The 16,074-nt window shown below is 34.3% G+C and overlaps 1 pseudogene; it reads left to right on the forward strand.

Moving 5' to 3' along the window:
* LOC121309221 overlaps positions 1 to 16,074 on the forward strand; it is a 160,862-nt pseudogene that overhangs the window by 65,533 nt on the left and 79,255 nt on the right.

The following is a 16,074-nucleotide window of genomic DNA, read 5'->3' on the forward strand; positions in this document are numbered from 1 at the left end:
GAATAATGCAAAGAAAATAAGTTCATTTTCATTTTTAAAATATGGAAAAACCAATCCTCAGAGTTGGGGAACACTGTCAGAGCAGAAGGAAGCAAGTTTTCTTCCAGGACAACCTTGTACTTGGCTTGATTAATGCGTCCTTCACAAAGACAAATCTGCCCGATTCCAGCCTTACTGAAGCATCCCCAGATGAGTCCAATTTTCAGCTTTGCCCAACACCTGGTCATCTAATGGTTAGATGGAGACCTGGAGAGGCCTACAAGCCACAGTGTCTCGCACCCACTGTGAAATGTGGTGGAGGATTGGTGATGATTTGGGGGTGCTTCAGCAAGGCTGGAATTGGGCAGCTTTGGCATGAATCAAGCCAAGTACAAGGTTGTCCTGGAAGAAAACTTGCTTCCTTCTGCTCTGACAATGTTCCCCAACTCTGAGGATTGTTTTTTTCTAGCAGGACAATGCTCCATGCCACACAGCCAGGTCAATCAAGGTGTGGATGGAGGACCCTGTCATGGCCAGCCCAATCTCCAGACCTGAACCCCATTGAAAACCTCTGGAATGTGATCAAGAGGAAGATGGATGGTCACAAGCCATCAAACAAAGCCGAGCTGCTTGAATTTTTGCGCCAGGAGTGGCATAAAGTCACCCAACATCAGTGTGAAAGACTGGTGGAGAGCATGCCAAGACGCATGAAAGCTGTGCTTGAAAATCAGGGTTATTCCACCAAATATTGATTTCTGAACTCTTCCTAAGTTAAAACATTAGTATTGTGTTGTTTACAAATGAATATGAACTTATTTTCTTTGCATTATTCGAGGTCTGACAACACTGCATCTTTTTTGTTATTTTGACCAGTTGTCATTTTCTGCAAATAAATACTCTAAATGACAATATTTTTCTTTGGAATTTGGGAGCAATGTTGTCAGTAGTTTATAGAATAAAACAAAAATGTTCATTTTACCCAAACACATACCTATAAATAGTAAAACCAGAGAAACTGATAACACTATGTAACACAATTTTTGTTCCTGAGTAGTAAGTGTTATTTCCTAATTGCTTATGCCTCAGAAGTGTAGAACATGGCTATTATTCCCCACAAACTTTGCTTTTGTGACCAGGACAGTGATATTTCAAAATATCACTATTTCCAATGGGAAAATGGGCAAATGTGTGTCTTTTCGTTCACATAAAGGCAGAAAAAAACAACATATGAATCCAAATTAACATGTATTTATACTAAAGTAATACAAAGATGACTACAAAAGATTTAGAAGTGAGTAGTTTTTCGAGATTTACAATTATACTGTATTTACAGTATACTGTATTTACAGTATACTGTATTTACAGTATAATTGTAAATCACTTTAGTATAAATACATGTTAATTTGGATTAAGCAATTAGGAAATAACACTTACCACCCAGGAACAAAAACATTTTTTTTTTGTTACACAGTGTAATTTTGCAGTGGTCTCTTAATTTTTTCCAGAGCTGTGTATATACACACACACACACACATGCAGTCAAACCTGTATTAAGAGACCACTCAAGGGACAGTCTAATAGTGACTTCTTAACACAGGTGGTCTCTTAAATGAGGGCCCATAACTTAAGAATTTTCTATTAGCCTCTGACATGCTTTCCTGTAATTATGTATGTCTTACATACTCTGTAAAAGCCAGCAGATGTAATATGAACAAAGGAAGTATGCAATTTAATAACATTCATTTAGATAATGCATTTGCAAAACAAATTATTTTGTGAAAGTAATTAATGCTTATCTGTCTCTGGTCACATAAAATGTTTTAAATCCTTTGCAAAGTTCAATGCCTGTGTCTGCCTTTCAGGTACATGTTGATTCATTGCATCCTGAATAAGCTATTTTTTGATTACCGTGCACATTGTTTTCATTTATTTTCCTTTTAACATTTTGCCTTTAAGTCTTAAGCCGCTACATCCAAACTATGAGACCATTCTGTTAAATTAGCGGGAAAGAAAAACACAACACGAAATGGACACATTGGAAGCTACCTAGTTCCAGGCAAGTGCAAGAACGAAATGCAAGTTAAAGTAGCATTTGGGGGAAGTGATTAATGTCATTGCTTGTTCTTGTGTTCGAATAATGAAGAAGGTGAAACAGAATCAGCAAGTCAGTCAGGATATCAAGGTAAAATGAAGCGACTGTTTGGTAATTAACAGTTTAATTAAGATATTGAATCACCTCAAAACACGGTCATGTGAACAAAAATAAAAACCTAAATCTTCAACCCCTAGTTCTTTCCGTTGCAAAATGCTGTATCTGCTTCTTTCTTGTAACAAATTTTTCAGAATTTTTTCTGGCACTTACTTTCTTTTCCAGTTTAATCATTTTAATTCTGTCATCTAGGGAGGACCTTCTGTTTCTCCACGGTTTTTCTCTTCCTTTACAAGAGAGCGCTGTTGTTTTATTGACTATGGATAAAAGACAGCTAAAATGGTTACCGTATTCCTTTGAATTTAGGACTTACCATTTAAAACCACATTTTTCTTATAGCAGTAGCCCAGTGTAAGGGTGCTTAATACAGGTTTGAGTCCGTTGCTGGATTTGAAGTAAAGGTGTAACAATTATTTTTAGTAAACCAATTTATTATTTTTTTTTTACTGCATTATGTAAATTTCACATTCATTAAACCTAAATTTACAGTCTAACTAATCTTTATTATTAATACTACTTTATACAATTGAACAAATGAAAATGTTTTAATATTAACAAATTATTTTGCTTTGGGTCTGTTATCCTCTGGATTGCAGTATTAATGTGATGCATTACAACACTTTTCAAATCAGTCTGAGTGTCTAGAATTCTTATTGTGGTTGTTTATTACTGGCATACAGTATAAACATGTATTTATCATATTCATCAGTAAACATAATTATGATGGAGCAAAGTGGGCGGCCTACTCTCAATCTGATTTCATGAATTTGCCCCAAACAGGCCAGCTTGTGCTGCTGGTGGAGGTTTCAGAAAAGCCTCCTGCTATAACCTTTCGCTTTGGTGGTCTAAATGCACTGCAGAGATCATCCGCGTACGACCATGCCCTTACCAAGCATCCCCCCTTACAGACGCACACAGCCAGCACTCTCGAGTGTCTACTCTTCTACACTCCTGGTGTACTAATATCTCTGTTCAGCAATTCAGCATTTTCACTTTGCACTGTAACTTAGAAGGCATTGCCCCTCAAGCACAGTACAATGACCTATTAGCTGTTGTTTATTTCAGCAACAGTACTCCATATTTCTTAACATAGGATAATCCAGAGTGAACGTGATTCTGGGTAAATGTGCTATTCCTGATATTTCCCTTTCGCTCAATTTAAGTTTTATTGAATCTGTGCATTTTATGTAATTATTTATTATATCATTTACCCGGTGCTGTTTACTTCGGGATCACCCTTACCCTAATCTAATGTATTTGTATGATAACCCAAATTGTAGACAAATGCTTGTCATTGAGAAGATTGGACACTGTAATAAACCAGTTCTACCAAATTTAAAAACATGATTAAAATATTTATTTAGTAAGAAGACTAAAGTGTACACAGCCCACAGCAACCCAGGGTAAACCATTCTTTTCCAGTACTATTACATGTTAAGGATCATGTGTTAAATATTTATGTACATTCTTTGAATCTTGGTTTCCTATTTAAGATGCTGTTGTGCTCTGCTGGTCTTTTATGAGCAATGTTTTTTGTAGTTGGATGGAAAGTGTGGCTTGACATTTTAGTTACTAAGAATTTTTTTTTTTTTTAAATATACTTTTGCAGGACGTCTTCTCAGTCAATTCTTACGTCTATGCTCAGAAGCCACAACTGGACATCCACAGTTTCAAAGGCAACTTTACACGGGTTAGTTATGTGCAACAAAACAGTACTTTAATATTTAAATAAGGTTTTTATTATTATATAATGACTAATTACTCTGATTCAAATTGTGACACTGATAATTCCCTTCTTGTAAATGTGAAATAATATGCCTGGTGTAGTATGGAAACCTTATTCATTACAAAAGTAAATTAACTTTATGCTTTACATTACTGACCACATATCCTTTATAGGTTCATGGTTAGCGATGTTGACATCAGTTACAGGTTTTTTTTGTGTGTGTGTGTGTGTGTGTTTTTTTTTTTTCCATTCCTAGAGCAGGTCACAATTTTGAAAATGTTTTTTTTATTAATAGCAGATTAGCCACAACAGACTGAAAAGAGGCTTTTAGTGAGCGTACAGCCACAAAGAGGATCTTTGTTTATTGCTTTCATTCTTGGCCACACACAAGGCTTAGCAATAGAGCATTTCCTGTTCTAATTCATTCGCTTATATCTTTTGCGTAACTCGTACTCTGGCTTTTGGGGTTGACTCATTTTTTTATTTTAACCTTTTCTTCACTGGAAAGAACCTTTTAATACAGACCACTGTTTGTTATACAGTAAATATTTTTATTCGCTGAGTAAATTCTGAGCTTTCATATCACGTTTCATACTTTGAGCAAAAAAAAAAGAAAAGATACGAATATAGAAAGTGAACAATTATTTGTTATTATGGGGATAAATGGTTTGGGGGAGGCAGTGCAGCTGCATCATATCTGTTTCAAAGCTTTCACAAAGCTGGGATTGCAGTACACATTTCACTTTAACAAGCAAGCTGTTAGCATGCAACATATTTATCATATTAGCCATGTAATTTGAGTAAGATTATGAGACCGTTTCCCCTTTTGACATTGGCCACTTGAAAACAGGCATCCATAATTTAATGTAAAGGTTTTTTTTTTTTTTCTCTAACATAAATTGTAAAACAAAAAGTAATCAAATAGATGGAGAATCAGTGAAATCTCAAGTGAGGTCATTTCGATTTTCTCATGAAGGGTATAAATAACAAAGAAAGTAACTGCAAAATAAATAATTATTTTGTTTAAGGTAGAAGTTTTATCATTGCAGATTTATGGTAATTGTCCAGAGCTTTAAAGAATGACCTTAGTTTGATCTACTTGGCGCATTACAGTTTTAAAAAAAAAAAAAAAAAAAAAGTACTTTAAACATTAACTGCATGTGTGGCCTCACATGCTCTCATCCTTCAAAGGAAGTTAAAGGGAAGTAAATTCATACATTAGTGAAACGATGATGATGATTTTGGTGACCATGTTATTTTTACTCATTCAGACAATGGCGACTTAGGGGAGACAGTATAATTTATCATATACCTACAATATCCCAAATCCTATTGTAGTCTAATCTGTCAGTGTTAAAAAGGACACAACAATGAGGTTAACAAAACTGCTGTAGAAAAAAAAGCACATGTTTTGAATGCTAAAATTCTATATTTGGACCATATATGCAGCAGTCCCTCTCTGTGTGTGGCATGTTTGTATTGTTTATTTCTTTCTTATAAAGCTCAATTTTCTGTAACAAACTGCCTTATTCCTAACCACAGAACACTGTCTGAAAAGTTACATGTTAAAAACACAAGGAGAGTTAGTTCTATTTACTGTAGAATCCTTGTTTAGTACACTGAGGTTCAAGCTGACCCAGCAAATAATTATGTTGCGCTTGTGTATAAATTTCAAACGATGGATGATTTATTTTCATTGTGTGACTATAATTTACGATGACTGTCCACTTAAATTCATATATAAATTAGGTACTTGCATTAACAAGAATCAATTTCATTTTTTTGAACCTGTTGACATGTCTTTTTAATTACAATAGAGTAATGCAAATCAAGCATTCCTTCAATATCCTTTTCGTTTCAATGGGAATTTATAGTAAATGTCTATTGATTGCAGCAGAGCTCCTACAAACAAATCCAGCTCATTTTATTTTTCTTGACTACTCTGTACTTCAGATTCTAATTATTAGTAATTGCAAATAATTACATCACCAAACTTCAGAAATAGTTTATCATGCCAGTCAGTCAGGGTGCAATTACTCTGTGGGTTAAGATATCTATCAGTTAGAATTAACTGCTACAGTAGTGAGTAATATATGCGCCTGATTATTTCTGTAAAAGTATTGATAATCGTAAAATGTACTGCTCTGTGGTTTGATGCAAGGGAAATCTTTTATCTTCAGTTTAATAAAGCACTATGAACAACAGTTTCTCTTTCATTACTTTAGAAAATATTGTAGAAAATCATCTACTGTTAGAAGTGCTTTTATTTATTTCCTAAACAAATGTGCGCTAATAAAAGCTTCAGTGCTTTTTACCTTTTTGGTGGCTTTAGATTGTATAAAGCTGATATTGCTTGTAATTTAGTTAGAGCTAATTAGGTTTCATAATAGTGTTATTGTATACATCTCTAAATATATTGCTTTTAAATATGCTGTGCATGCAATGATAAACTGTACCATCGACTACATTTGCAGCTGGGTACGTGTATCTGAATTACAATAATGAAGAAGAAAAAAACATGTTGCAAATGAAAACACACATAATTGCTAGCCACAGAAAAAGTCTCAGCATCGAGAATACACTAGGGCCAGTACCATTGTGGCATCATGGGAGAGATGATGACATTGTTTTATTCTAGGAACATATTTCATGGTAGTGTTCTTTACTGAAAATTCAAATTCAATCAGTAGGTTCTACCTTTTTTTTATCATCTCCCCTTTGTATAAATATTATCCCTTTCTCTCATTTACTTTGATCTCTCTCTATGTCTTTGTACAGCAATCTGTGTCAGTCTGTCTCTGACTTCCTGTCTAGCCATTCTATAGTATCTGTATGTCGCTGCATACATGAATAATAGATGATGTGAGAAGGTGCTTATTTTAATTGGAACACTGTCAATATCTAGACTTTGGTCTGCAATTTAGCTTTTGCTAATTAACCATTTGCTGGAAGATTACTTTGAGCATATTGCTGTGGAAAGTTTTGTATAGAGAATTTTAGCATTCCTTCTGTAAGCTCATTTCTCGTGTGTTTGTCACATGTAATTACATCATTCTTCCAACCCCAGGGCCTGCAGTAATACTTTTATTCATTTAGATTTGTGTTTTTATTATTAAGCCTGAACAATATTAATAACCCTTTTGGAAGTGGCGTTAACTAATAAAAGTACTAATGGGACACTTTGGATTTGGATTTATGTCATCTTGTTTTTTCCACTGTGTATTGAATCCCTCATACACTTACAGTACATCAGTGTGATGTTAGTGATCTTCCATGCTATCGATTTGTGGTCTGTCTCTTCTGTAATTGTCAGGGCACTGGCAATTGGAGCTGAAGGGTTCTGAGGTGTTCCCCACACACTCTCCCCTGGCCTGACCTTGACCTGCAGGTTGACCTCTACAAGTAGCCGCACTACAGCAGGATTTTGTTTGCTATTAGCTGCAGCCTCTGGGATGTCGGCAAGTTTGTTGCACATACACACATTTTTTTCAGATGTTGCTGTCCCTAGCTGCTCATATGAAGAATGATCAACCTTCATGTTTTGAATCAGTTGTTCTTTTATCAAATAGAAATGGTATAGGTCTAAAATAAAACATTGTTTTAATATAGAATGATTGTCCACTACAGTGATGGTGAAAACAATATAAAAGCTTGGCTGAAAGGGTTGCAGACCAAGGTTTTAAAATCTCATTTTTTGTGTCAACTTTTAACTAGCCACATTTAACTAGGCCACAAACAAGTACCACTAAATGCCAGATACTTTCATTTCAATGGGATCAAATATCCCCTTTAATTTTGTACACTGTATCTCTATTTTACTGTGCTTATTGTTCTCTCAATACACGTTTGTAAACAAAGTACAAAAAAAAAAAAGTTTTGGATTAATGCAGGCATGTTTTTCTCGTGACTAGCACATGTATTATAAGATCCTCCGTAAGACTTCAGTTTAAAACTGTTATGTGAATTTTCCTGCATACACCTCTGCAGGAGTATTTCATAAATAAACTGGATATTTTATGTAATTTAAATTTTCATAATCCTTAATTCTGTCGTTTAATTTCATATTCTTTGTGTTCAATGTTATCCTCAATAGTTGTTTCTGGTCAAATCGTTATTTACCAGAGTTACTAACTATTCCAGTAAAAATGTTCTAAAGCTGAAGTTTTGAAAGGGATGTGCAGCTGTAATTTCTGCCCCCTCTGAAACAGATTTTTTGTTTAGATTTTTCCATTTACCACCTCACAATTTCCACAGAGTAGACATTACTGATACTGGTAATTTCTAAACCAGCCTCACATCAAAAAGCTATCTTTCAGATGCTGTTGAAAAAGTGTATTTTTTTACTGGAATAGTCAAGCAGTATTTAAAATGGATGTTAGCAGAAACAATAACAGAATATGAAGGATAATGCACAAAGTGGGATTTTAAACCGGTAAGCAATTAAATATAGATTGTATAAACATCCCTTGAACAGTGTGATTTTAATACAAGATGGGCATCAGCATTTGAACTGTGTATGAAATCACCATAGGAGACAGAGAAACAGTCAGCAGTGTGGTTCTGTATTTTTGAAGCATCCTTTTGTTTGATACTTCCTCAGTTTGCGCAGGTGCGCAACTGCAAAAGGGCAACTGAAGGTTATGGATCATGTTAGGGTTTGACACCCCTGCTATTAACAATGTTCGTTGTAATGCCGATCCATATCTACTGTAATTTAGCACTGATAAAACGTTACAAACTATTTTTTTTTCACCGCCTCCACGACAGCTTGCCAGACATGATTCATTGCCTCTAATTTTTTTTCTCCATTCCTGATGACTGTGGAAGTGTTTAGAATGTATTTAAGTTTATAAGTGGTCTTGCTTTCCCATCATGTTCATTTAATATTAATAGCACATTAATCTTTAGAACAAGGCGATGACAATGAATTGGTAAATTAAGATGGGAATATTGATCAGATTTTGTATTGTTCTATGAGGACTGGAGAGAAACCTTAAAGAGCTGAGAATCTAAAGCTTTATAGTCTCTTGGGCAAGAAGAAAGGTTGCAGTAAAGAAAGTTTGAGACTTAAACATGAATGGCTTGTGTTGATGAAAGAAATGTACTAATGACTGATAACTGCTAAAGGAGTGCTAACAGTGGCATTAAAATCCACTTTCTTACCTCTTGTTAGGATTAGCAAGATTATCATTGACCCCCTAATTTTTATGCTTCAGATAATGTTCTTTTTTGCTTTGTTGGTCTTTTATTAACCTTATGCATATTTTGAACTACTTCACTGGAGCAAAATTAACTATTTGCTTACTACTTCCTGGTACCATATTGCCGCCTGTGTTAAGGGTACATTTACATGCTCTTGCCAAAGGGTCCCCCTCTGATAGACCATGTATGTAGTGCAGTCCTAAAGTTGCTGATTGTATTGATTTAAAGGTTTTGGTTATGACCTTGTTTGATGGTATGGTTCAGAAGAAAATTCATTCACATTTATTTCTTAAGCAGCTTGAATCCTACAGTATTGTACACATTCCTGCAGGTAACAGCTACAGTAGATGCCTGCAGCATCAGTTGAACATCTGCCCAAATAATCAGCAGTATGTAAAAGCTGTTCACCTACATTTCAGTGCCGAACTGAGTTTAATTTAAAACTTAACTCATCCTTACTTAACTATTGTACCTTACTGACCTTGGTTGCTGAAATGAGAAGAGGCTACCACAAAGTCTCATCCGAGTCTGTTGGTCTATAAGTAATTGTCTATTGAATGAGGCCCAAGCAACTATGAAAGGAAAAATTATCATTTTAGGTGGTTCAAAAAAACCAAAAAAAAACAGGAATTGGTGCTGTAAGTGTGTCCATTCTACTGCACTGTGAAAAAGAAGTTTGTTGAAACAAACTCTGATACCAACAAACACAGATACCAACATTGGCAAATTGTACATAGAGGACTGGTAAGCAACAACAACAACAACAACGTTACAGTTAGCTTATTTTCTGTGACACTTCATTTGAAGTTTGAGTAATAATAACTGAAATCCATTGTGGCGTGAGATATATTCCACAGCTGTTTACATTAAAGCTCAAATCAATGAGACATTCATCAGGGACAGTGTTACTAGGATCAGGTACAGAATTTCTGATATGATAGCAGATACAGTATTAACTAAGGTTTTCATAATATTTTAAAATTAACATTGGTATTGGATGTAAGGTGTTATATACTCTCCAGTGTTTCAATTTGACTATAATTGGAGTGGTTATTTATACTGGAAAAGAGACAATGAGAGTCCTTAATACATCAAACCCAAAGAATAAGGTAAGTGCTTTTAACATTCGGAGTTGCACGGCTTTAACAAAGTGATGTTCTGCATTCAGTGTACATGTGTATTGCTTTTGATTTGTGGAGTAAGCTGTTGCACATAGGGTGGTACTAATACTTTCTGCTGTTCAGAACAATTAGAATGGAATTCTGCTCATGAGGACATGAGTCACATTTGCAGCTGAGTTTCTAAAGGGCCAAAGGTCATTCTGCAAAAGCAACACATTAAGCTAGTGGTTTAAATATGGATAACACTCTTCATCTTTCCAGTATCAAACATGCTTTGTTTAAAATTATTCATGATTGTGAAGTTTGAAAAAACTTTGTAAGTTGTGTTTTTATTGTTATTTTTATGCAGTAGCCTGGGAGATTCAGTATGGTTGCATGAAATCCTAGTTCTTCAGAAAACAAATTTATTCAGAAAACGGTTTTCTGAAAACAACATTTTTCTGTGTTTGGACTAGATAATCAAATTGCAATTCTGATAAATTCAGCTGTATACATGGATTACATTTTTTGGAAAACGTAGAGCATCCTGCACTCCACGTGGAGTGCCTTTACCTGATGTGCCACTCGGGAGATCCCACAAAAATACTTTTTGTTCCTGTTTTATCTTTGCATTCTGACATAATTCACCCAGCCGGCGTTCACTGGTGTGGGTGGCTGTCAACGATATGACGTAACAGCGGCGCCAGAAAGGTTCCAATATGGTGGTGGCCTCCATTTCCAGCTGACCCAGAAAGCTGAAAAAAAAAATTGAAATGCTGGCCAAACGCTTAACTTTTTAACAAAACTGACACAGTGAAACACATTTGTCATGTATATAGAGCATTTAGAGAGCCTTGTTATTTTGAGTACAGTTCTCCTTTAATGGATTAAGTGTTTGTGATTTAAATAGGGGAAATCTGTGTGTTGTAGAGCTGGTTCTACAGACCCTGATTAGCAGTAATCTTGGATTACTTAATGGTACCTTATGTATAATTGGCAGTATTGGTGCTAATCAAGGTCTGTGGAACCAACCATTATTCTGAGTATCCAGGTCATTGTTTGGTACTACTGTATTACCAAGGTGCGACCGCATAACAAATTAAGAACAGCAGTTTGAGCAAGAAGTAATACAAGTCTACAGGAACATTTTGCAATTTTATTTTTAATACTTTTGTGAACTAAAATATATGCTTGGAGTAATCTAGTCTAAGTGCTGCTTGTTTACTTAGAGTGCATAATATTATTCCAGGGGACAAACAGAGGATGAACTACAGAAGTACAGAAATCAATTGTGACAGGTTGTCATTTTCCTGCCACTCATTGTAATACGTTATTCAGGCAGTAGGGTCACTGTGAAAGAAGTGATAATATAAATTGCCTGCAGCAGGTACTGTATTGCAAGCCCTTGGGCATATTGATTTGTGTTCCTAATAAAAAGATGCTTTGAATTGTCCCAATGACACAGAGAAAGGGGATCTGCATCTATTTGTGAATCATAATGGCCTTTTATTTAGAGTTTATATAGCAGCTTTTTTAATACAGTGCAAGCGAGCACCTGTAATGCAATTATGTAAAGTGCAGCGCTTGCACTTGCTTTTTAGTTTGGATCTGAAGGTCTTACTTTACTCAAGTTAATACAAAAGGTTTTATCAGCATTCATTTATTTGATTACTGTAGCGTAGAAGTCACATGTATCAAATATTGTTATCTCATAATATATATATTATATATATATATATATATATATATATAGATAATATATATATATATCTTTGTTTTGACATGTGACTTTCATTCTACGTCATTAGTTTATATATATATATATATTTTTAAAAAAAAAAATCTACACAATATATGTTTGTGCAAACATGTAAACTGTACATTTTGTGTGTGTGTGTGTGTGTGTGTGTATATATATATATATATATATATATATATATATATATATATATATATATATATATATATATATGTATATGTATTAGCTGACTGCTGTGTATAGAACTGCTTGACTAATTCTTGAGCAGTTCTTTTACAGGTGTTGCATTCAAAAGCAGCGTGTGTCAACCTACACTGCAAACACCACAGGCCACGGAAAGCTAAAATTCAACAGGATAAATAAGTTACATACAGTATATGAAAATAAACACAAGAGTGTTTTCCACGCCTGCTTTACAATTTTGTCCATCTGTAATGAAGAGAAGTGTCACAAAGATTGATAAAATTTGTTCTTAGCTGTTCTTAACTGTCATAATTTTGAAGAATATATATTAAGAATATTAAAAACAAATAGACATTAATATCATATAACTGGTATATAATATTGACTGTGGCCACATTTTACTGCCCTGTTAGCTTGGATCAGACCTACTGAAGGATAATGACTATTTTACCTGACTGTGGAGTTATAAAAATCAAAATAGTAATATAAGTTGATACATTGCATGTAGTGATTCTCTTATTATTGGAAGAGGTGTCATCACATGCATATTATGTGTTTTGTCTGTTCAAACTGTGCAAAATGATTTCTGTTATAATGAGAGACGCACTGCGCCCTATGTATTAATGTATTGTATATCAAAAAAACAGACTGTACTCATGAACTAATAGTAGATATATAAACAAAAAGTGTTGTGCCTTGTGTTTTGTGCACATAATTACATTTATGCACAAGATAAGATGTACTGGAATTCTGGAAAAATCTGAATGGTGATTGATTTGATAATCATACTACATTTCCAATACCAATATAAACATGAGATTTGCCTCGGACTGAGTGTACCAACATTAGAACTGTAAATATATGATTGGTCTCCAGTGACTGTTGCTTTTATATCAAGTGCCCTTGTTTGGTGCTCCTCATCAAAGCAAACACGTTTCTACATTTCTTATAACAGTTGTGACTTTGGTCTGTTTGCTTTAGAAGCCTTTCCACAAAAATATGTACTTGAGGTAACACCAGACACGCACAGCAAAGCTAATGGGCATACAAATATGGGAATCTGTCAAAATATTAGACAGAGACATCAGCAGATCTTCTGATGGGAGTACATCTCGTAGCCCAAGGGCAGTCAATTCCCCCTTCCGCTGTTGAGACTGCATTTTTAAATCAGATTTTTATGAGCGCTAATCATGCACAGCGGTTTAGCCTTTCATAAACAAAGAATACAAATGAGGCCAAACTAACAATATAGCAATTCAGTAGCACATGGAGCTGCCACAGTTTGTTCTTCAGGATTATGAATGTGTACACAATGCTATTGCTTCCTTAATGAGCACGCTTTGATATTACAGCTGCTAACAATTAAAAATTGTGCTCCATAGCCTGAAACACTAACGTAAATAAACGTATCATTTCTGCTGCTTACAGAAGGCAATAAGTTAAATGTTGGGAAAACAATCTTGATTCGGACATCTGGTACGGTATCAAAACTGCAGTCGAAGCCTGATAACTATTTAAATCAATTAGACAGAAAATATACACCACTTTTAATCTTCTTTTTTTCCAGAACCAGAAAAGCAAATCTCTGGGTCGCATTCAGCAAAGAGCTAGTTTTTTTTTCATTCTCTTAAAGTCCTGTTTCATGTGGGTTTAGAATGGCTGCATTTCTGGTTCCAATGTGAATAGTTATCACCTTTTTTATTTGAATGATTTCTTAACAGCCTAAAGATAATAAATGGAAAAAGAGGAAGAAAATTTAATGTTGCTGGAAGGATTTGAATAACTCAGCATGAAGAAAGCAGTGCTACTAGTTTGGATTCTATAGTTGTCTTAACATATAAGGTAGAAAAACTCACTGTTTCTTAACTATGAGGGGGGCGAGCAGTCTCTCCTGCAAACAGCCTTTCTCAAGTTTATATAACTAATGAAACACCAAAAACAAAATTCTGCCCTGTGTACTTTAGGTTAGGTTTTAATGCATTCCCTCTTCCTAGCCATTTTACTATTGGCAAGTCCATAGTCTGCAACCATGCATTTTCCTTTATAAGAGTGTGCCTGCTTGCAGGCTATCATTGGTGGGTATGATTATACAATAAAATGCAGTTGTGCATCCAAATAATTATGGATGCTGTTCAGTAAAGGGCCCCATCACCTTTGTAGATCACTGATTAGTTTTAATCTAGCTGTGTGTAAAAAATTGAATGCTATTTGAATATTTGATTAGCAAGATTTTCTCCACTATGTTAAATCCAGTCCATGATGTCTGATTGTGTTGCACTGTTAGGTGACCCTTTCAGGTGCATTTAGTCAATATTTCAAATAGTTCAGTAAAGAACGTCATGCCCTAAAACATTTTGAATTGCACCTTCCAGGTTTTTTTTTTTTTTTTTTTTTTTTTTTTTTATTTGTTTTATTAGTATTCAATCTATTTGGATAGTTTTTTAACCTTGACTTTATAGATAAAGTTGGACATGTCAGTTCTAAAGGTAATTTACAGGTGTTAATTAACCAAGGGGGAAATTAGCCCGCATAGGCTTATAAGTGTATTATTTTGTGCAATAAAGTTAATCCTACTGGAATCCTGATGTTTTGTTTTTATAATAATCTACTGGGCGAACATAGGATTTTCACCCAGTAGATTATTAACTGTGGTAGAAAGTCAAGATCTACATTTCTTCAAACCATATTAGTATTAGTATTTATTTATTTATTTTTTTAATGTTTAACTTCAATTATAAATTGCGTGGCTGGTTTTTAATTGGTGGTTGAGCAAAAATCATTTTTGTTTTAGTTTATGTTTTGTTTATTCATGTAGTTTTATTTGAGTCAGTAACAGATGAGTGGCTTCTGGTAATATTCTGTGTGTAGAAATTGCAATGATTAAATTCTTAGCTATTGGAAGGAGGAATGACCAAGTTTCTCAGAGAGAAGGCATTTTATTTTACAGTGATAGATGTTCAAAATGTTATCTCCATTCTTTAACTCCTACTTTTTAAAGGAGAAAAAAAATGATGTTAATATTACAAAACTTAATAGAACTTGGATAGTAGTACTCTTATTTTGTTCTAGTTTTCTAAAATTAAAAAAAATGAGTTAAAGATGCTTTCAATATATGGCCCAGGGTCATTTGGTAGAAGCTCTGAAAAGACTAACCTAACAGGCCATATTTTCAAAGCTCTTACTCCAGTCTTTAACTCCTATGTAGTTAGAGTTTGTTATCTTGTTATCTGGTTCCAGTTTACTAAAAATAAGTCATTTTCTCCTTTCAATTAAAGACAAGTAAACACTTTGCAAATATTCCCTTTTTAATATATGTTTTTTTCATCCATCACAGAAATGTATTTTTGATTCACACACTGCTATATCGAACCTTATTTAAAAGGCCATGGTCTCTGTTTCATTTCTTGGTACTGTAAGTGATGTTGTAATGTGGCACACTTTTACTATAAAGATTCTGGTTTGGGGTACCCTGATCCCAGTTCTGTTCAATGTAACACATCAAATGCAAGTCAACAGTGTGACATGATTACATCCTATTGACCTAATTAATGACAGTAAGCTCAGCAATTTTTTTGATTGTTTAAATGATGTTACCATTTTAAGCATTGATTTTTTGCTGTGCTTTTTAAAAATAATAATATAAAAGCTGTGTTCATAGTGGTTTGTTTAGAATTCAGCACATTGTGGAAAGTCATATCAAGAGACAGGTGTGCATGTAAAGCATTATTGTTTTTAAGGCAGCTGCTTTTCATATACTCTGCTGTATTACATTTCTCTTTTGTACTCACTACTAATCCCATTTGCACATTATATTTCTCAATCTTTGGAAAATAAAACCATGTGTTTAAACTGCTGATTTGGTATTCTGTAAATAAGTATAATCATAAAACACTATACAACAAGCATTGAGATAGGG

This window comes from Polyodon spathula, chromosome 3, assembly GCF_017654505.1.
Source record: "Polyodon spathula isolate WHYD16114869_AA chromosome 3, ASM1765450v1, whole genome shotgun sequence".
NCBI classification, from domain to species: domain Eukaryota; kingdom Metazoa; phylum Chordata; class Actinopteri; order Acipenseriformes; family Polyodontidae; genus Polyodon; species Polyodon spathula.